This window comes from Parasteatoda tepidariorum, chromosome 2 (assembly GCF_043381705.1).
Source record: "Parasteatoda tepidariorum isolate YZ-2023 chromosome 2, CAS_Ptep_4.0, whole genome shotgun sequence".
Classification (NCBI taxonomy): domain Eukaryota; kingdom Metazoa; phylum Arthropoda; class Arachnida; order Araneae; family Theridiidae; genus Parasteatoda; species Parasteatoda tepidariorum.
In genome coordinates, this window is record NC_092205.1 from 85,519,170 (window position 1) to 85,538,317 (window position 19,148).

The window sequence follows — 19,148 nt, forward strand, 5'->3', positions numbered from 1 at the left end:
ACAGCGTTATGAAAAATTTAGAAAGGGTACACAAAAGTCATAAGTTTGGGAAACACTGCCCCAGTGTAATCAAATAATAGCTTACAAAATAAATATTGCTCACACTTTTCGGGCAAAATGCATTTATTTTGCTCTGGCACAATTTTACTTATATACAATTGTTACACAATTGTTAATACAATAATTAATAAAATATTTTCGCAATCAACAATCACACAATTTGAAAATCTAATTTTAAATTGTGTAAATTTTTTATCAATAAATGTCACTTTTGCTCACAAACTCCAGCACCAAAAAACCAAACTGACTTAGGCTTACACTTCAGACCCTGACGACAAGGACAATGCACATTCCCTAAGCTATGGCATAGTCTGTTTACATCTCCTAATGGTTTGCATTTCCCTGAAATAAATGAACAAAAATTCATTTAAACATATTTCAAAAATAACTGTTATAATTTTCAAAAGGAAAAATGCTAAGCATTAATCCAAATACTTTTTGATTTGCCGTACTCCCCATTCTTTTTTTATACCATACTCAGAAAAATCGATTTGAATTTAATAATAATATCAACTCCTTAGATCCCAATATCCTTCAAATTTGCTGCATCTTTAATACGATGTTAAATTAAACAATGTTACTCCTCACGTTGAACCATAGTACAGTGAAATCAAGTTTGAGAATATATTTATTTGCTCAAGAATGTGTTTCAAATCGGTACCATGTCTAAAAAAAGGTTAATTGTGATTTTTTTAAAAAAAAAAGGTTAATTGTGATTTTTTTTTTTTAAAAAAGGTTAATTGTGATTTTTTTTTAAAAAAGGTTAATTTTGATTTTTTTTTTAAAAAAAAGGCTAATTGTGATTTTTTTAAAAAAGGCTGATTGTGATTTTTAAAAAAAAGGCTAATTGTGATTTTTTTTTTTTTAAAAAAAAAAGGCTAATTGTGATTTTTTTTGAAAAAAGGTTAATTGTGATTTTTAAAAAAAAGGTTAATTGTGATTTTTTTAAAAAAAAGGTTAATTGTGATTTTTTTTTTTAAAGAGGCTAATTGTGATTTTTTTTTAAAAAAGGTTAATTGTGATTTTTTTTAAAAAAAGGTTAATTGTGATTTTTTTTTAAAAAAGGTTAATTGTGATTTTGGAAAAAAGGTTAATCGCGATTTTTAATTAAAATTATTTACAACAAATGTTAAAAAAATTAACATAAATTGCAAACTTCAAAATTAGTTACAGTTAAATTAAAAAATGTTATTGTTCAAGTTGATGAAGCAAAGTTGGTTGGTCACCATTGAAGGAACCAATATGAAACCCCTAAAATACGCTATTGATATTATTGTTATACATGTTATATATTGTTTTATTAAATTGCTATTGTTGTAATAAACTTATACAGAAATTATGGTTTGTTACAATCACTTCGGAATAGCATATAGAGTTAAAAACTAAACTTATTCTAACGAATTAATTCTGCTTAAAAATTTAAATTTATTATTGCCGAATTTCAATCTTCGAAAGAAAATTACTCTAAAATAATTATATTGGATGAAACTAATATTATATCATATGAATAGTTACATGAAACTGAAAATATTTTTATTCAATTTTAAAATTAAAAAAAAAATGTAATGATGTAATTTTAAAAACAAGTGATTTTGAGCACAATGCTGCACTTCTCATTGACATTGTTTGTAGTGCTCAAAAATTAAACGGACCACACTAAATAACTCTTGATCTAATAATTGAATCTTCATATTTTAGGACTAAAACTTAATTGTTCAAGGGTGTGACCTCAAATATGTTAATTGATAAGTGCAGACGACATTTAAAGTTACGAAATCAGACACAAAAACGTACTTTTTCTGAATAATGATACATTTTTTTATACTACTGATTCGTATTTCTGACCCTCAAAATATAGGTGTTAGCCGCAATCTTGGAAATATGGTCCCAATAGTTTGGTCAGACGACTGGTCCAAAGTTTCGACCCCTTAATGTTAAGTTTACTTATTTCATCGAACCCCAAGAACTTTTTAAGAGAAATGAAAAATTTTTGCACACAATAATAAAAAAAAAACGTTTGTCCAAAGATAATTCCATGCAAAACAGAACTTTTAAAAAATATTTAATGCATTTTTTTTTATTTAATTACAGTTTAAAAGATTTGAACTGTAATGTATACAATTTTTTTACATCATTTTAAAGAATGTTCTTTTGCATGGCAAATTACAAAATTTATGCTAATTACGACGAATAGTTCCTAAGAAATCGAATTTTAAAGAAATCGTGCTTTTTTTCTTCTTAAATTTGATTATTCTTAGATTCGATCATTAGATCAAAAGTTAGTCAGGGTGGTACGTTTTTCTTATTTAACACACTGTATGTAAGATATTTATTTAAATGATTTGAACTATCAGAAGTTTGAAACTAGAAGACATAAATGATAAATGCATACCGAGCAAAAACTAATTTTATAGCCAGTATTGTACAACTGATCTATGTAGAATTTTCAGCTATGTCAATGTTTAACTCCGTAACCTTGAAATTTTGTAAACAACCCAAAAAACAAGGGAACTTTTGGAACAAACGCGCACTGGGGAAGGGCTTTTTCAGGGAAACAGACTTGCATTAGTGATAGAAGAAAAGGAAAACCTCCTAAGAAACCCGTGATCCACCTGCTACAGGGGACATTTTTCGTTAGCACTGCGAACGATGAAACCGGGAGCAGAACGCGTGATGGTTTTACCGCAGCTGGGATTCGAACCTGTATCCTTCATTAACAAGGGAGCGTTGTAACTGCTAAGACATCCATTATTAAAAAATTAGTTCACCCCCTGATTAAATGATTAAATACAATTCAAAAAAAGTATTTAAAAGTACGATTGTTAAAACGATGTCTCAATGTTCTCTTTAAACAGCAGTTTTTAAACGAGAGAATCTCTCTTGCATTTATTAATTAGTTGCTTATGTTTAATTAATTTAATGTTATTCCTTGATAAGAAAAAAAAATTTCTGAATTGAAGTACTGATAATTGAGAATAAATATGCTACTTCATTATTATTCAGTTTAAACTACGTTAAAAAATAGATACATATTATTCATTGTTTCTTTTCACTTTATTAAGAAAATGTACGATTTAATATCTCTCAAATTATCTTTCCTATTTAATTTTTATTTTCAACTTCTTTCCTGTACTTCTTCTTTTCTGAAGAGAAAAAATTATTTAAAAAAATTCTACGCCTAAAAAAAATAAACCAGACACATAGAAGAAACGACGGAAATTTATTTTATTCCTGAAAAAAAATCAAATATTAACTGTAATTCTAATATGTATTTATCACTTTTTCGGCCGCATATCTAACATCATTTATCTTAATAAATAAATAAATTATCTTTACTTTCCCAAAAAAAACAAATACATAAATTTCTCATATGGAAATTCAGAAAACTAAAAATATTCCACACCAACAAAAAATGTAGCTTATCATAAAATGTTTTCTATGGTTGTACACACTTTAATTTTCAAAAGTGGAATTTAAAACGTCTAGGCCCTTACGATACTTAAATATTCCTTTAGTAGAAAACTGAAATTTATAATTAATGAGAGAACCAAACAATTTAATAAAAAAACTTTCTAATTTTCATTTTTTTTCAGGAAAGTATTTTATTAAGTTATTAGTATAAGTAAAGATTACGGAGAGTTATTTATTTTTCAATGTTTGCAATTCAAATAAAAAAAAAATATTCATCATCGATTGCATTTTTTTAATAAAATTTCGTGCCTTTAAGCTTCGTAAATAAATAATAGTTTTGTTTTTAATATGATTAAGAAATAAACAGGTAAGACTTTCATCACGTTTTTAATTCCTGAAAAAAAATATCCTTCCATTTACTTGTGTAATGTAATTTTTAAGATCACAAATACAAGTAATTTTTTTTCTTTCAATACAACGATAAATTATAAATATGAATAATGTGTCAAAAGAAAACCATACTAAAATTAAAAATATATATTTCCTTTATGCAAAGAATTCAAATGTCAAAAATATAAATATTTAGTTTTTTTTTTCATGAAAACTCTGAAAATGATGTTTTTATACTGGAAATAATGATAATTAAATTTTTTAGAAATAATATTATTAAACACTACTGCGTTATTTTAAACACATTACTCAAATTTACCTTTCAAAATGTCCTCTTTTTTTAATAAAAAAAACGTTTACACATATTTTAGCTATCTGGCTTATGAAAAAATTTATTTTAATTAAAAGTTAAGATAACTTGCCATAATTAATTACGTTCTTTATATTTTAGAAAAAAATTCTATTTCAAGCGACTTTTTAGAAATAAATAGAATAGCTACTTAGAGGTAAAAATTTTTATATAAAAATTAAACGCAAGCTATTACCTGAAACATTTTCTTACATGTTATTTTTTAAAACATGTTATTTTTTGAAAAATAATAATTTTGGATTTCCTTATACAAGTTCAATAAAAAATTAAAGACAACATTTCTGTTTGTTGATATAATAATTTTTTCTCAAACTCTTGGATTGATAAAAAAAAGTGTTTCTGCATTCTAACTTTTCTTTGTTATAAAAAGTAAACAAAGCAAATATAAGAGGTTTGATACTATACGAACTAAATTAAAACTGCTAATTAACCCTATCGTAATATCCTTTGTTTATCAGTTTCGAAATATATTGCATATGTCAAAACTGATAAACATAAATGTGCTGTCAACAACTATAGTAAAAAAATAAAAAAGAGAGAGAAAAATATCGGAAAAACGTTTTCATACAAAATCAACTAAATGCAAATCATGAATTAAACCTAAATACTTTTTCAAATTAATATTGCTTAAAATTCCACTTTTATTTGAAATAAAATTTAGAAAAGAAAGAAAAAAATTTTTTATTTCACTTAAAGTTAGAAGTTACTTAAGTTTACTGAAGTTTATCATCACTTAAAGTTTTACATCACTTAAACTAAAAAGAAGTTACGTATTCTAAAGAAAAGTTAACATTTATGTTTGTGGCTCGAACTATAGCAAATATCATATTTCGGAATTTATCAAAATAAAATGTGTTTGCCTTCAACCTTTTATAAATTTTGGTACAAAATCAGCCAAATGGGAAACATCCAAAGATTCATTCAAATTCATCCAAAGATTTCAGATTCATCCAAAACATCTTTTTCAAACTAAGTTTTCAATATTTAATTTCCAAAAAAATTAAAATTTAAAAAAAAAAAATTCTTCAAGCGTGCCAACTGAAAATAATATATTCTAAAGCAAAGTTAACATTCGTGTTATCTGCTACAACTAACATTTCTCATAATTCGAAATTCGCAGAAGGAAAAATGCGTTAATTTTCAGTTATTTCTATAATCTTCACCGATTGTAATGCAAAATCAACAGAGTGAAAACTACTAATTAATCCAAAATGGATTTTTCTAACTAACTTTTCAAAATTCCACTTTAAAAAAATTAACATTTATAAGAAAAGTTTCAAATTTCTTCTATCGTACATACTGAAAATAATGTATTCTAAAGAAAAGTTAACAACCAAAACAGTTGCTATTAGGGGCCGTTCAAAAAGTACGTACACAAAAATGGAGACATTTTAAACCCCTCCCCCCCCCTTCGTACATTACCGTACATAAGGTCTTANAAAAAAAAAAAAAAAAAAAAAAAAAAAAAAAAAAAAAAAAAAAAAAAAACATAGCTTTCAACTATTATTTTTATAGCCTTTACCAATAGAAATTTTAGTGCAAAATCAACAAAATGGAAACTACTAATTGATCCAAAACAGTTCTTTCTAACTACCTTATCGAAGTGTCACTTTTTCAAACATAAAGATAAACACTTCAGGTCTTTCTTTTTTTAAAAAAAATTAAAATAAAATCATTTTCGGCCTACTGACTCCTACAAATGTTGAACATTTATAGACCCATTGATGTTTAAAATGTAAAACCTGGCTTTCCTGCAGGTTAGCAGGAAAAATTGTGTTGCAGGTTTGAAAACCTTCGGGTCTCTTTGTCTAAAACAAGGAAACTCACGGTTACTAATTTTATTCCTGAAAATAAAGTAATTTATAATGAGTGAATTTTTATTTTGAATGACTTTTACTGAAACATAATGGCGATATTTTTCGATTAAAATAATCTTTAAATTTAGCAATTTAGTACAACAGTTTTATAAACATTTATTAGTTTATTTTAAAAAATTTTTAAAATAAAGAACGCATTTGAATATCGGTCATTGAGCCTCATGTAAAACATACAATAAATAAACTAAAGATTTCGAAACACTTTAGTAGGTTCCTTTTGCATCACATAGATGGCACCATCATTTACGTAACGTTTTTATTTAGGAAAAGAACAAAATCTTTTTCTTTAATCATGTGCGATTCAAAGCAATCCTTTTTCGGAGTTGCATTCCTAGCAAAAACTTTTTTGTAGTTTAATTTTGCAATTACAGAACAGGATAAAAACAGTTCGAGAGGTAAATTTTGAAAATAACTACTCTAGTTTGTTTGTTTAATAAGATGTAATTATTATAAGAGTTAGTTTTCATCAATAAAATGAATTGGGCTATTGCAACATCTTTGAACTTTGATAAATTAAAAAAAATGCGGTTTTTATGTTTTAATACTGAAAGTTTGGCTTCAGCCTCTTTTTAAATTTTGAAGTAATATAATTATATGATTGCAAGTATGTATCACGCAAAAAATAAAGTTATTTAAATATTTTTCATGAATCCACAATTATTTGCACATAATTGAAAAATGAAATTTTCATGAGAATATCAATAAATCTTCAATTTTAAAAGACAAATTTTTTTTTACAACATCCCGTCATAAAGAAGAAGAAAAAAAGTTAATTTTTTTTTTTATTTACATAATTGTATAGTTTCAATAGTAAAAAAAAAAAATTTTTTTAAGTCTGACTTTTTACCTTACGAATTCCGCATAATTTCTTTATTTAGTTCAAAATTTTCTAACCAAATTATCGAATTGATTTTATTTGAGCTTTGAAAATTGGAAATATATAAACCAGATCATACATATAGATCAACTAATCACGAAAAGTACTTTAAAATGTAATTTTTTAAGAAAAATAATTCAGAGCATGAATTAAAATATAACTAATGACTATTTTAATAATGAAAATACAATAAAACTTCCATTAATCGAAGTTGTTGGGATCGAACCACCTTATCCTACTTATCATGATCAAAAATATTTCAATTATCTTTTTTCCTTTTTTTCTAGTAATGAACTCTGAAAATCATCTTTTTTTTAAATTTTAATAACAGTGCTATACACTATTTAAATTCACTTTTAATTTGAATATTTATAAAATGTCTTTTGTGAACTAGATATAAGGATACTCGCTTCCAATATTATTTCCTGTAGCGATACTCCTTTGTTTAAAAAAAAAAAAATTTAAATTTAAAAAAAATAAAAACATTTGTACCAGACAGGACTAATTCTAACTTTTTGGCTAATTTAATTGATTTTCAAGTAGATTTTATTAATTTATATTACTTTGTAATGAATTTCTCCAGATTTTATTCGAACGGCTGCATTATTATTATTATTATTTGTATAGTATATTATTATTAGTAGTAGTAATATTAAAAGTAATAGTAGTATACTATTATTATTATTGAGCAAATAACATAACACGCTTCCTCTCAGCACAATTAAAAGCTACATGAGTGCTTTTAAGCCTCTATGAGGATTCCTTTTATCGATATTATTATTATTATTATTAGACAGATAACATAACACTCTTCCTTTTAACACAAATAAAAGCTATACGAGAGCTTAAATTAATTACATTAGTTAAAATAAAACAACGAAAACAACAGCTTTCAGATGCCTTTAATAAAACCGAAGTACTATTTCATTATTTAGGCCTCCTATATAACTGGAATACGAGAAAATAGTATTGAAATTGGAAGAAAAAATTTTTTTTTTAAAATCGATTTCGGTTAACTAAGATATTTTAATTAAAAGGGTTCGGATATTCGAGGTTCTAACGCATCTTTTTCTACTTTTATATGAATACATTAAATGTACTTAACTATTTTTTTTTTTTTTTTTTTACTTACAAATTATGTTAGTAGTTCCTTTGAGAGTCTGCCGACTTTGAAAAGTACAACATTGCCCTTGCTCACAATCGTCATGCTTAGTGCATTCAAAAAGTTTGCCTTTTCTACTAATCTGAAATATTAGCATCTGTTATTTCTACATTGAAAAACAAAATCAATCAAGTTTATCCGAGCATTTTCGGCATGAAAGTGAGATTAAATAAAATAAATATAAAAAAAACTTTTATTAAATGAAATACAATAGAAAATTTATATAACGCTAACCTTGAAATCCAAGGCTTTGAGTTAACAGAATTTGTTATATAGATTATTTCATCTTCTTTAACCTTATATGCTAAATATGGCAGCAATATTAGTCTGTTTTTAAATTATTTTTAGATACAAATAATTAAAAACCCAAAAATGTGCATATTTATTAGTTTGAGAAAAAGAAATTAATTTTCTCGAGCACTGGAGAGAAGTACAAATTTAAGGTTTAGCTTAACTTCTGAAATGGCAATCTTTTGGCAAATTATGTAAAAATTTCATATTCCTTACTCTGTTTAAAGAAGTTGCAATTTTCATTTTTTCTCTGACAAGCAAAATTAATGTGGTTTATAGAAAAGTAAGGTTTATTGAATTACGTTCTATAGATCATCAACTGTAAATGAAATTCCTAAATTGTGTGGCGCGACAAATGTAAACAGGCGAATCCCTCAGAAAAATTGCAAAATTAGAAGAAAAAATTTAATTATGCTTAATTGAGTTTTAAAAAATGGCATCTTATTTGATAATAATTAGCTTTTGCAAATAAGAAAAAAGTTCAAAAAATAAAAAATAAAAATCGTAGAATTGATCCAAAATTACAAAACAGAATCTGAATAATTGACTTAATAATTAATAATCTGATTGACATAGTAAGAAATAGGCAAATAAATAAATATATAAAGATAGTATAATTGGTCAAAAATTATTGGACAAAATCTATCAATATTTGACTTTTGCAAAAATAAATAAATAAATAAGTAAAAAATAAGGGTAATAATAAAATCACGAAAGAATACGGAAGATCATAGAATTAGTCAAATTTTGTGGGATAGAATTTGAACAATTGTCAATTTGTAACTAACGTCAAAAAAAGGGGGAATCAAACGCAAATGTCATAGAATTTTGTCAAAAATTTTAGAAAAAATTATCGGGACGAGATCAAAGAATGGGATAGAATTCCCCATGCTTAAACTCTATATAGTATTTTTGAAAATAAAATACTTAATTCAGTATTCCGCTAAGATTTCGTCCAACAACCAGATAACCGAAAAACGATTAATCCCACAGCGGATAAAAAGAAGAAGAAAAAAAAATTAAAATTTCGCATTATCGTAAAATTTTTAACTTACATCATTCACAGGTGAGGAAAAACTCAGTTCAAATCCCGCAGTAAGAAAAATGATAACGATAAATGATCCTGTTATTTTCATTCTAAAAAAGAAAGAAAAAAGGGAGAAAAACAATAATTAATGGAGGCTGCCTGTATGTATCGTTATCACTTAAAGAAGTTTATCTTGAATGGAGCACTTTTGACAATACTTATCGTTTTATGTTTCCAACCAATCATTTACAAAAACCAAGTTTTTTTTTTTATTATTTTTAAATTGCATTTAAAGTATAAAAAGTAACAGTAGACACACATAATTTATCCCCAAACTCTTTCTGCAATTAAGTAATCGTTAATTTCCTGGCACAGGAAGTCATTTTCGATTTAGTTTTCAAACTCGATTTGATTTTTGAGGTTGAGGAGAATTAAATATAATAAGCAATCAAACAATATGCTACTTATCAATTTAACTCTCTCTCAAGAAAAAAAAATAGTTAATTTTTTTCTTTCTAAATATTCATTTAATGCTCATTTTATTGTTGAAGGGAAATTAAATATAATAAGCTATTGAGGAGCTGAGGGGAATTAAACATAATAAGCAATCAAACAATATGCTACTTATCAATTTAACTCTCTCTCTCTCAAGAAAAAAAAATAGTTAATTGTTTTTCTTTCTAAACATTCCTTTAATGCTCATTTTATTGTTGGAGAGAAATTAAATATAATAAGCCATTGAGGAGTTGAGGGGAATGAAATATAATAAGCAATCAAACAACATGCTATTTATTGATTTAACTCCTTCTCAAGAAAAAAAATTATCAAATATTTTTTAGAAGTATATTTTTAAATGCTCATTTTATTGGTGAAGGGAAATTAAATATAATAAGCGATTGAGGAGCTGAGGGGAATTAAACATAATAAGCAATCAAACAATATGCTACTTATCAATTTAACTCTCTCTCTCTCTCAAGAAAAAAAAATAGTTAATTGTTTTTCTTTCTAAACATTCCTTTAATGCTCATTTTATTGTTGGAGAGAAATTAAATATAATAAGCCATTGAGGAGTTGAGGGGAATGAAATATAATAAGCAATCAAACAACATGCTATTTATTGATTTAACTCCTTCTCAAGAAAAAAAATTATCAAATATTTTTTAGAAGTATATTTTTAAATGCTCATTTTATTGGTGAAGGGAAATTAAATATAATAAGCGATTGAGGAGCTGAGGGGAATTAAACATAATAAGCAATCAAACAATATGCTACTTATCAATTTAACTCTCTCTCTCTCTCAAGAAAAAAAAATAGTTAATTGTTTTTCTTTCTAAACATTCCTTTAATGCTCATTTTATTGTTGGAGAGAAATTAAATATAATAAGCCATTGAGGAGTTGAGGGGAATGAAATATAATAAGCAATCAAACAACATGCTATTTATTGATTTAACTCCTTCTCAAGAAAAAAAATTATCAAATATTTTTTAGAAGTATATTTTTAAATGCTCATTTTATTGGTGAAGGGAAATTAAATATAATAAGCGATTGAGGAGCTGAGGGGAATTAAACATAATAAGCAATCAAACAATATGCTACTTATCAATTTAACTCTCTCTCTCTCTCAAGAAAAAAAAATAGTTAATTGTTTTTCTTTCTAAACATTCCTTTAATGCTCATTTTATTGTTGGAGAGAAATTAAATATAATAAGCCATTGAGGAGTTGAGGGGAATGAAATATAATAAGCAATCAAACAACATGCTATTTATTGATTTAACTCCTTCTCAAGAAAAAAAATTATCAAATATTTTTTAGAAGTATATTTTTAAATGCTCATTTTATTGGTGAAGGGAAATTAAATATAATAAGCGATTGAGGAGCTGAGGGGAATTAAACATAATAAGCAATCAAACAATATGCTACTTATCAATTTAACTCTCTCTCTCTCTCAAGAAAAAAAAATAGTTAATTGTTTTTCTTTCTAAACATTCCTTTAATGCTCATTTTATTGTTGGAGAGAAATTAAATATAATAAGCCATTGAGGAGTTGAGGGGAATGAAATATAATAAGCAATCAAACAACATGCTATTTATTGATTTAACTCCTTCTCAAGAAAAAAAATTATCAAATATTTTTTAGAAGTATATTTTTAAATGCTCATTTTATTGGTGAAGGGAAATTAAATATAATAAGCGATTGAGGAGCTGAGGGGAATTAAACATAATAAGCAATCAAACAATATGCTACTTATCAATTTAACTCTCTCTCTCTCTCAAGAAAAAAAAATAGTTAATTGTTTTTCTTTCTAAACATTCCTTTAATGCTCATTTTATTGTTGGAGAGAAATTAAATATAATAAGCCATTGAGGAGTTGAGGGGAATGAAATATAATAAGCAATCAAACAACATGCTATTTATTGATTTAACTCCTTCTCAAGAAAAAAAATTATCAAATATTTTTTAGAAGTATATTTTTAAATGCTCATTTTATTGGTGAAGGGAAATTAAATATAATAAGCGATTGAGGAGCTGAGGGGAATTAAACATAATAAGCAATCAAACAATATGCTACTTATCAATTTAACTCTCTCTCTCTCTCAAGAAAAAAAAATAGTTAATTGTTTTTCTTTCTAAACATTCCTTTAATGCTCATTTTATTGTTGGAGAGAAATTAAATATAATAAGCCATTGAGGAGTTGAGGGGAATGAAATATAATAAGCAATCAAACAACATGCTATTTATTGATTTAACTCCTTCTCAAGAAAAAAAATTATCAAATATTTTTTAGAAGTATATTTTTAAATGCTCATTTTATTGGTGAAGGGAAATTAAATATAATAAGCGATTGAGGAGCTGAGGGGAATTAAACATAATAAGCAATCAAACAATATGCTACTTATCAATTTAACTCTCTCTCTCTCTCAAGAAAAAAAAATAGTTAATTGTTTTTCTTTCTAAACATTCCTTTAATGCTCATTTTATTGTTGGAGAGAAATTAAATATAATAAGCCATTGAGGAGTTGAGGGGAATGAAATATAATAAGCAATCAAACAACATNTGTCGACGAAATGACCCTGTCGACGAAATGACTTGTCGACGAAATGACCCGGTCGACGAAATGATCCTGTCGACGAAACGATCATATCGATGAAATGACCCTGTCGACAAAATGACCCTGTCGACGAAACGACTTGTCGATGAAATGATCCTGTCGACTAAATGACTTATCGACGAAATGACCCTGTCGATGAAATGACCCTGTCTACGAAATGATCCTGTCAATGAAAAGACCCTGTCGACGAAGCGACTTGTCGACGAAATGACTCTGTCGACGAAATGACTTGTCGACGAAATGACCCTGTCGACGAAATGACTTGTCGACGAAATGACTTGTCGACGAAATGACCCTGTCGACGAAATGGCCTGTCGACGAAACAACCCTGTCGAGGAAACGGCCTGTCGACGAAATGACCTAGTCGATGAAACGGCCTGTCGATGAAGTGGTGTCGATGAAATGGTGTGTCGATGAAGTGATTTTCGATGAAATGAATGCGACCCGAAGTAAATATAGCATACCGCAAGGATGGGAGGTCACTGTGACCTCCCAAAAATTTTCACAATTCGGCAAATTTTGTCTGGTCTTTCGGCATATTTACGAAATTTCATTTTCTCTCTCTTCATTTAGAAATCACAAACCAAATTATTGAAAATTACACCTTTATTTAACTTTAATATATAGCATTGAGAAAGAAAAAAATCTTCAAAAGTATCATTTCAAGAATCGATTTAACCATTCTAGATCGTTTTGACACAAGGCTGTATTTCTCAAATATTATTCTTTCCAATTAAAAAAAAATGGAATTATTTTAATGAGGGGACTCGATTTACAGCATATTCTATTTCCATTCGGTATTCCATGAGATTTGCCGATCACTAACGAAACTAAAATAATATGAAAATAGTTTTTTTCTTTTTTTTAAAGTAGGAGTAAAAAACTTTTTACGATCTGACACTATATTTAAATTAATTAATTTTTTTAATACTTATTGTTAAATAATTGTTTCGGTCCCTTTTAATTTCTTCCATCTCATCCAGTTTCTTCCATTATGCCCACTTTCTTCTAATCTTTTCCAGTGTCCTGAAATAAAAGCCAACCGTGCGTAGTATACAACACTGCCTTCCCAAAATTATTAAATGGCATAACATAAGGAAATTATTATAAACCGTATTGAAATGGCTTTTTTCTTTTTATCAAGTACAGTATTTTTATTTCCTTTATATAAGTAAAAAGCTTATAAAAAGGAAATCCAGAAGTGCCAAAACAAAGATCTATGTTGAATGAATGAAAATCGTGATAGTTTATTGAGCTGTAAAAATTGAAAGATGTTCTCTAAAGTTGTTGTTGTTGTTACTTTACGTCGCACTACAGCTGCACAATGGGCTATTGGCGACGGTCTGGGAAACATCCCGGAGGATGATCCGAAGACATGCCATCACAATTTTGATCCTCTGCGGAAGGGATGGCACCCCCCCTTCGGTAGCCCGACGACCTACACGCCAAGTCAAGCACTTTACGGTAGAACAGTTTAACGAGGACCAATGCCACACACCCTCGGTCCCTACGCAGACTGATCCAAGTGGTCACCCACCCGCACACTGACCGTAGCCAGTGATGCTTGACTTCGGTGATCTGCTGGGAACCGTGTCTTAACTATCAGTCCACTGCGGGACGATGTTCTCTAAAACGACTTTAATATAATTTTTTGGTTTATAACTTCAATTATAGTATCAAGCATTTTTAACTAAATAGAGAAAAATTTCAAAATGGAGAAGATCGTGTAATATAGTTGTCGTAAACATGTTTCGAATTGAAAAAAATTTGATCAGTCAAATGTTTCTTGGGAGCAGAAAGAGGTTTCACAAAAATTCTATTCCAAGCACCAAATCCTTATTTTTCAAAAATGTGTGAATTTTAAACCCAATTAATTTAGAAAGGAATTATCACTTCAAGATAAAGAAGAAAGTTCATATCCATTTCTCAAGATAAGCTATTAGTATATTTCGCCCAAACACAAAATTAGGATAATCTAATCATTACTGTATAACGCAGAAAAAGTGGGATGGCTCATAGAAATTTTTTTTTTTTTAAAAATGGCATTTTAGAAAAATCGAGAAACTTCAACCAAGGGCATCCGAGGTCTCTTCTTTCTGCTCACAGTCCTAACATTAAAATCCACACTTGTAGCCTGATCATGAGTTAGAATTCACTTAACGTCGAAGTAACGTTCGTGGTTTTCCTCTCCGTGTAACTCAAATGCAGGTTAGTTTCATCAAAATGTCCTTCAGGAAGGCTAATTTACCTCGACGTTTGATCCTATTTTCTGGGTTAGGTTCAAAATTAAAAGGCTGAATTTTGAAAGTCGTAAACACAATAGGTCAAAAGTTTAACGTCCATTTATAAAATAAAATACTTCATTTTTAATAATTACTATGCTTATTACGTGCCATAAAGAATCTACTTAGATTCATAAACTAAGTGACGTTGTATTTTTAAATCTAAATATAATATTTTACTAATATTTCTTTAGTTTTGGTAACCAAAATTAATAAAGATGTAACCAAAAAATACTGAAAATAGAAAATTATAATTACTGCAGAGCTCATTTTTTTATTTATGTGAATAACATATCTAATTTAAAGAATTAAAATTAAATATTAAGCCTTTTAGTTTTCTTTTTTTTATCATTTAATATAGAAATGTTGCTAATTGTTGTTTTTGTGAAATATATGGTGATGATGAATAGCTAAAATTAGATCATTAAAATTGTTCACAGAAATTTCTTATATGCATACATGTGAAATGAAGCAAAATTACACATGTGAAGATATTTTTGAGAAATAATGTACTTATTATAATAAGTATATTTATACTTTAATGAATTTTTCTTTAGTTGCATTAACCGAAAAAAATAATTTATGAATGCTCTTAAGAACAATCACTACAGAAAAACTATGTTTCAAATGTGATATATCATTATAAAAGTTTTTCTTAAGCCAAATTTAAGAAAAAATGCCCTTTTTAAATGATTTTTAAAAACTAAAATTTGAAAACTAAGAAAACCAGATAAATTTTAGTGGTATGCAAATGCCCAAAATACAGCATGAATTTTTTGGGTGAATGATTTTTATTTAGAAATCAACAATTTAAAAGTGAAGCCCGGGTAACAGAAACACCCAGCTATGTGCAATGCAGAATTTTTCTCATCTCAGATTTTTTTTTTTTTTTTTTTTTTTTATTTTTTTTTNTTTTTTTTTTTAATGCTAAGAGCAAAAGCGTAATTTTTAACAAATATTAAATAATTAGATTTAAACCATAGAGAAATAATGTTCGTCAGTAAAGAAAAAAAAAGTTAAATAGCTGATAAAAAATATATTGATAAAATAATGACTTAATATATTTCTTACTTATCAATTTTCTCAAGTAATCCGACTTAAAGTTGCTAAATGAAGAATAATGATAAGTTAATAAATTATTGCTTAAAAATTTTTTTCTGCATTAGTAAAAAAAAAATTAAAGTTCTGTAGTGAACCGAACAATAAATAATAGTATATCAATATGAACTACATTGCTTATAATTTCTCAAACACATTAAAGTAAGTATTCAAGAGAATTTAAAATAAAGATCTAATTTAAGACCAAAACATATTTTATTTCAAATAATACATAAAGTAACAAAATAATAAGACAAAAATTTAGTTGAAATAGATAGAAGAATATAAAAGAACCAGCTTAAATTAGCAATTAATGAGTAAGTAAGAACTTTCATATTGCTTTCTTTTATGTAGAGTAAAAAAAGTAAAAAACATACTTTAAATGCATCAGCTCATTTAATACTTTTAAATAAATGCTTAGGGTATTACTAAACAAATTTAAATTTTAATTAAATTAGAGACAAAAATATTACAATTTATTGCAAAAAAAAAAAAAAAAAAAAAAAAAAAAAAAAAAAAAAAAAAAAAAAAAAAAAAAAAANAAAAAAAAAAAAAAAAAAAAAAAAAAAAAAAAAAACTAGAACATCAATAACTAACAAAGAATAAAAATAAGTGGAAACATAATAATATTAAGTCATAGATATAATATGCAGTTGAAATAGAAAATTATGAAAGAAATCTGAAAGAAAAATACCAAAATTTTTATCCAGATTATGAACAAAAATACTTATGAAGGACTTAAGCCCTTAGCATAAGTTTGACACTTATATGCTGAATAAACCTTTAAACTAATTACACTTTATAAAAAGTTTTCTCTTGAGATATAGAATTTATCGACTAACAAAATAACTCCTCAACAATAAACACAAAACTCAAAAAATTTTAAAAATTATAATACTGTTTTGACATTATAGTGTTAAAAGGAAAGATTAAGCAAAATATATACCTAAAATAATAACAAAATGCAATATAAATTTTTTTTGAAAAGAAGAAAAAAGAGATATAAAATAAACAACTTAAATTAAGCAAATTATTTAAAATTGCTTTTGTTGAAATATATATCATAAGTACTTTAAATTTTTATAGTTAAAAATAGTTTAATTGTAAGTTAGTTAAAAATATATTGTTTAAATAAATAGTGGCATTTGAATGCATCTCAGGGTATTGCAATTATTTCCATTCTTTACTTGAATCCTTGAAACTATCAGGTGCATTCTCCCCTGCCCCCTAAGATCACATGAAATATAATTTCCACAATCTAACAAGAGATTACCTGATTTATTTGAAACCTTTTTCTTTATTTCTGAAATATAAACTATTTTAAAATCATATTTCTCAGGTAATGGAAATAAGGCATGGCATTTATCATGCACTCATTTGCTACTCCTGTTAAATAAGTGTTGTATAAAAACCCATGTCCATTACAATTTAGTTTTTTAAAAAAAATTTAAATTGGGTAAAAGAAACGTTAAGTTAATATTAGTAGCACCTTAAGTCATAATATTAAAATTATTCCCAATCTCTATCAGAATCATTGGAACTATCAGATGCATCATCCTCAAAATCAGAGGAATCATAATCTCCATAATCTAATACAAAATCACTTAATTTATCTAAACCATCTGGTACATATTTCTTCACTTCTGAGGTGTAGACTGTTTCAAAGTTATATCCCTCAGGTATTGGAAATAATGCATGGCATTTATCATAACAGTCATTTGCTGCCCTTCTTAAATTGGGGGATAAATCATCATCTCCTCGACAAAGCATCATTGTATGCACAAAATGTGGTGCATATAGTAAGGATAATGGAGAGGCTGGTGCAAATTCAAAATATCTGAAAAATTTTGTCATTGCTGCCTGATTTGGCTCATCCTTTTCATACTCTAATAAAATACTGATTGCAATTTTTGTAAAAGATCTAGCCAATTGTATTGCATTGGCAACTTTTTTTCTTTCTTCAGCTGCAATTTCTTCCTTGGTTCTTGATTGTCTCCTCTTACGCCACTCTTCAAAGCTCATATTTGGAATAGAAAAATCAGGATCATTTTTCTGAAATTTTGCTCTCATTTCATTTTGTTTCCTAGCTAAATCATATCTTTGGGTAAAAGGGACATCATTTCCAGTTTCCATAACATTTTTGCCTATTAAAGGTACCACGACTTCAAAAATACCATATGGAGTTTTCTTTTCCTCTTGTTTTCCATTTATTTCTTCTTGATTAGAGGAATCCTTTGAATCGAGATCTTGTTGAAGTGACTCTTGAATGATGGATTCAATGGTATCATTTATATTTTTATAAGATTGAGTATGCAATAAAATATTCTCTTGTGAATTTAAATGAACTTTACTATCTAAAATCATATCTATATCGCTTCCAATCACAGCTAATGTAGATACATTTTCTTTCGTTAAAATTGAATTCTTCAATTTTTCTTCATCTGTTATGTTTCCAACAATTAGCTTGTTAAAATTTTCAGAAACACTTGGAGCACAATTATTATCTTTGCTTCTCAAATTTTCATTACTATCATGGTTTACTTGCAATTCTGTCATTATTCTTTTTACTTCATTATTTGAGCTCGAATATATTTCCTTTTCTTCACATAAAGGAATTTCTAAACTGTCTTCAAGACCCATTTCCATCTGATGATTTTCGTTAACTAAGTTCGTTTTCAAAGTCTCCTTAGCATCATTTTTTATCTCACAATCCACAGAAGTTACTCCGTTATCGTCAACATTTTCAGTAAAAAAAGGCAATTTAAAATTGATATTCTTTTCTCTTCCATTTGATAATTGACTTGAAACCTTTTCATCAAATCCAATTATATCTTCTTCCTTTATTTTTATATCATCAAACATATCTTTTGAAATTTCAAAATCAATTTCTGATAAATCAATCAAACTTAAATCATCTTTCTCATCGTGACTTTTTCTTTCGTTTTCTTCTAATGGAAACCTTGTCTGCTTGACATCCATAATTCTGTTTTCAACATTAGTTTTATCTTCAACAAAATTATTAAATGAAAAAGGCTCACCACTAACGCCACTTTCATCAAACTTCAAAATAATGTCCCTTATATCTTTAGGCGGAGAAAGCTGAATATTTGCAACATTCGAATTTAGATCCATTGACTTTTCTTCCATTTTCACTTTATGCACTCAAAATGTTAAAGAAACTGTCAAAAA

General features: G+C 26.9%; 1 protein-coding gene and 1 long non-coding RNA gene across 3 annotated transcripts in view; one reads left to right on the forward strand and one right to left on the reverse strand.

The window, feature by feature from the left end:
• Window positions 1–263: 263 nt before the first annotated feature.
• On the reverse strand, window positions 264–9,633 carry LOC107440759 (uncharacterized). The gene is made up of 3 exons (XR_011636204.1): window positions 9,494–9,633; window positions 8,118–8,229; window positions 264–402 (listed from the first exon to the last, which is right to left on the reverse strand). It is a non-coding gene; the product is annotated as an uncharacterized lncRNA (long non-coding RNA).
• Window positions 6,325–19,148, forward strand: part of LOC107440758 (annexin A4) — a 44,886-nt gene continuing 32,062 nt past the window's right edge. Inside the window, exon 1 of one of the 2 annotated variants that reach the window (XM_016053778.3) lies at window positions 6,325–6,503. The gene's annotated coding sequence lies outside the window, so the exon portion shown is untranslated. The remainder of the gene's footprint in view (window positions 6,504–19,148) is intronic. The other variant, XM_071177846.1, reaches the window with a different exon arrangement.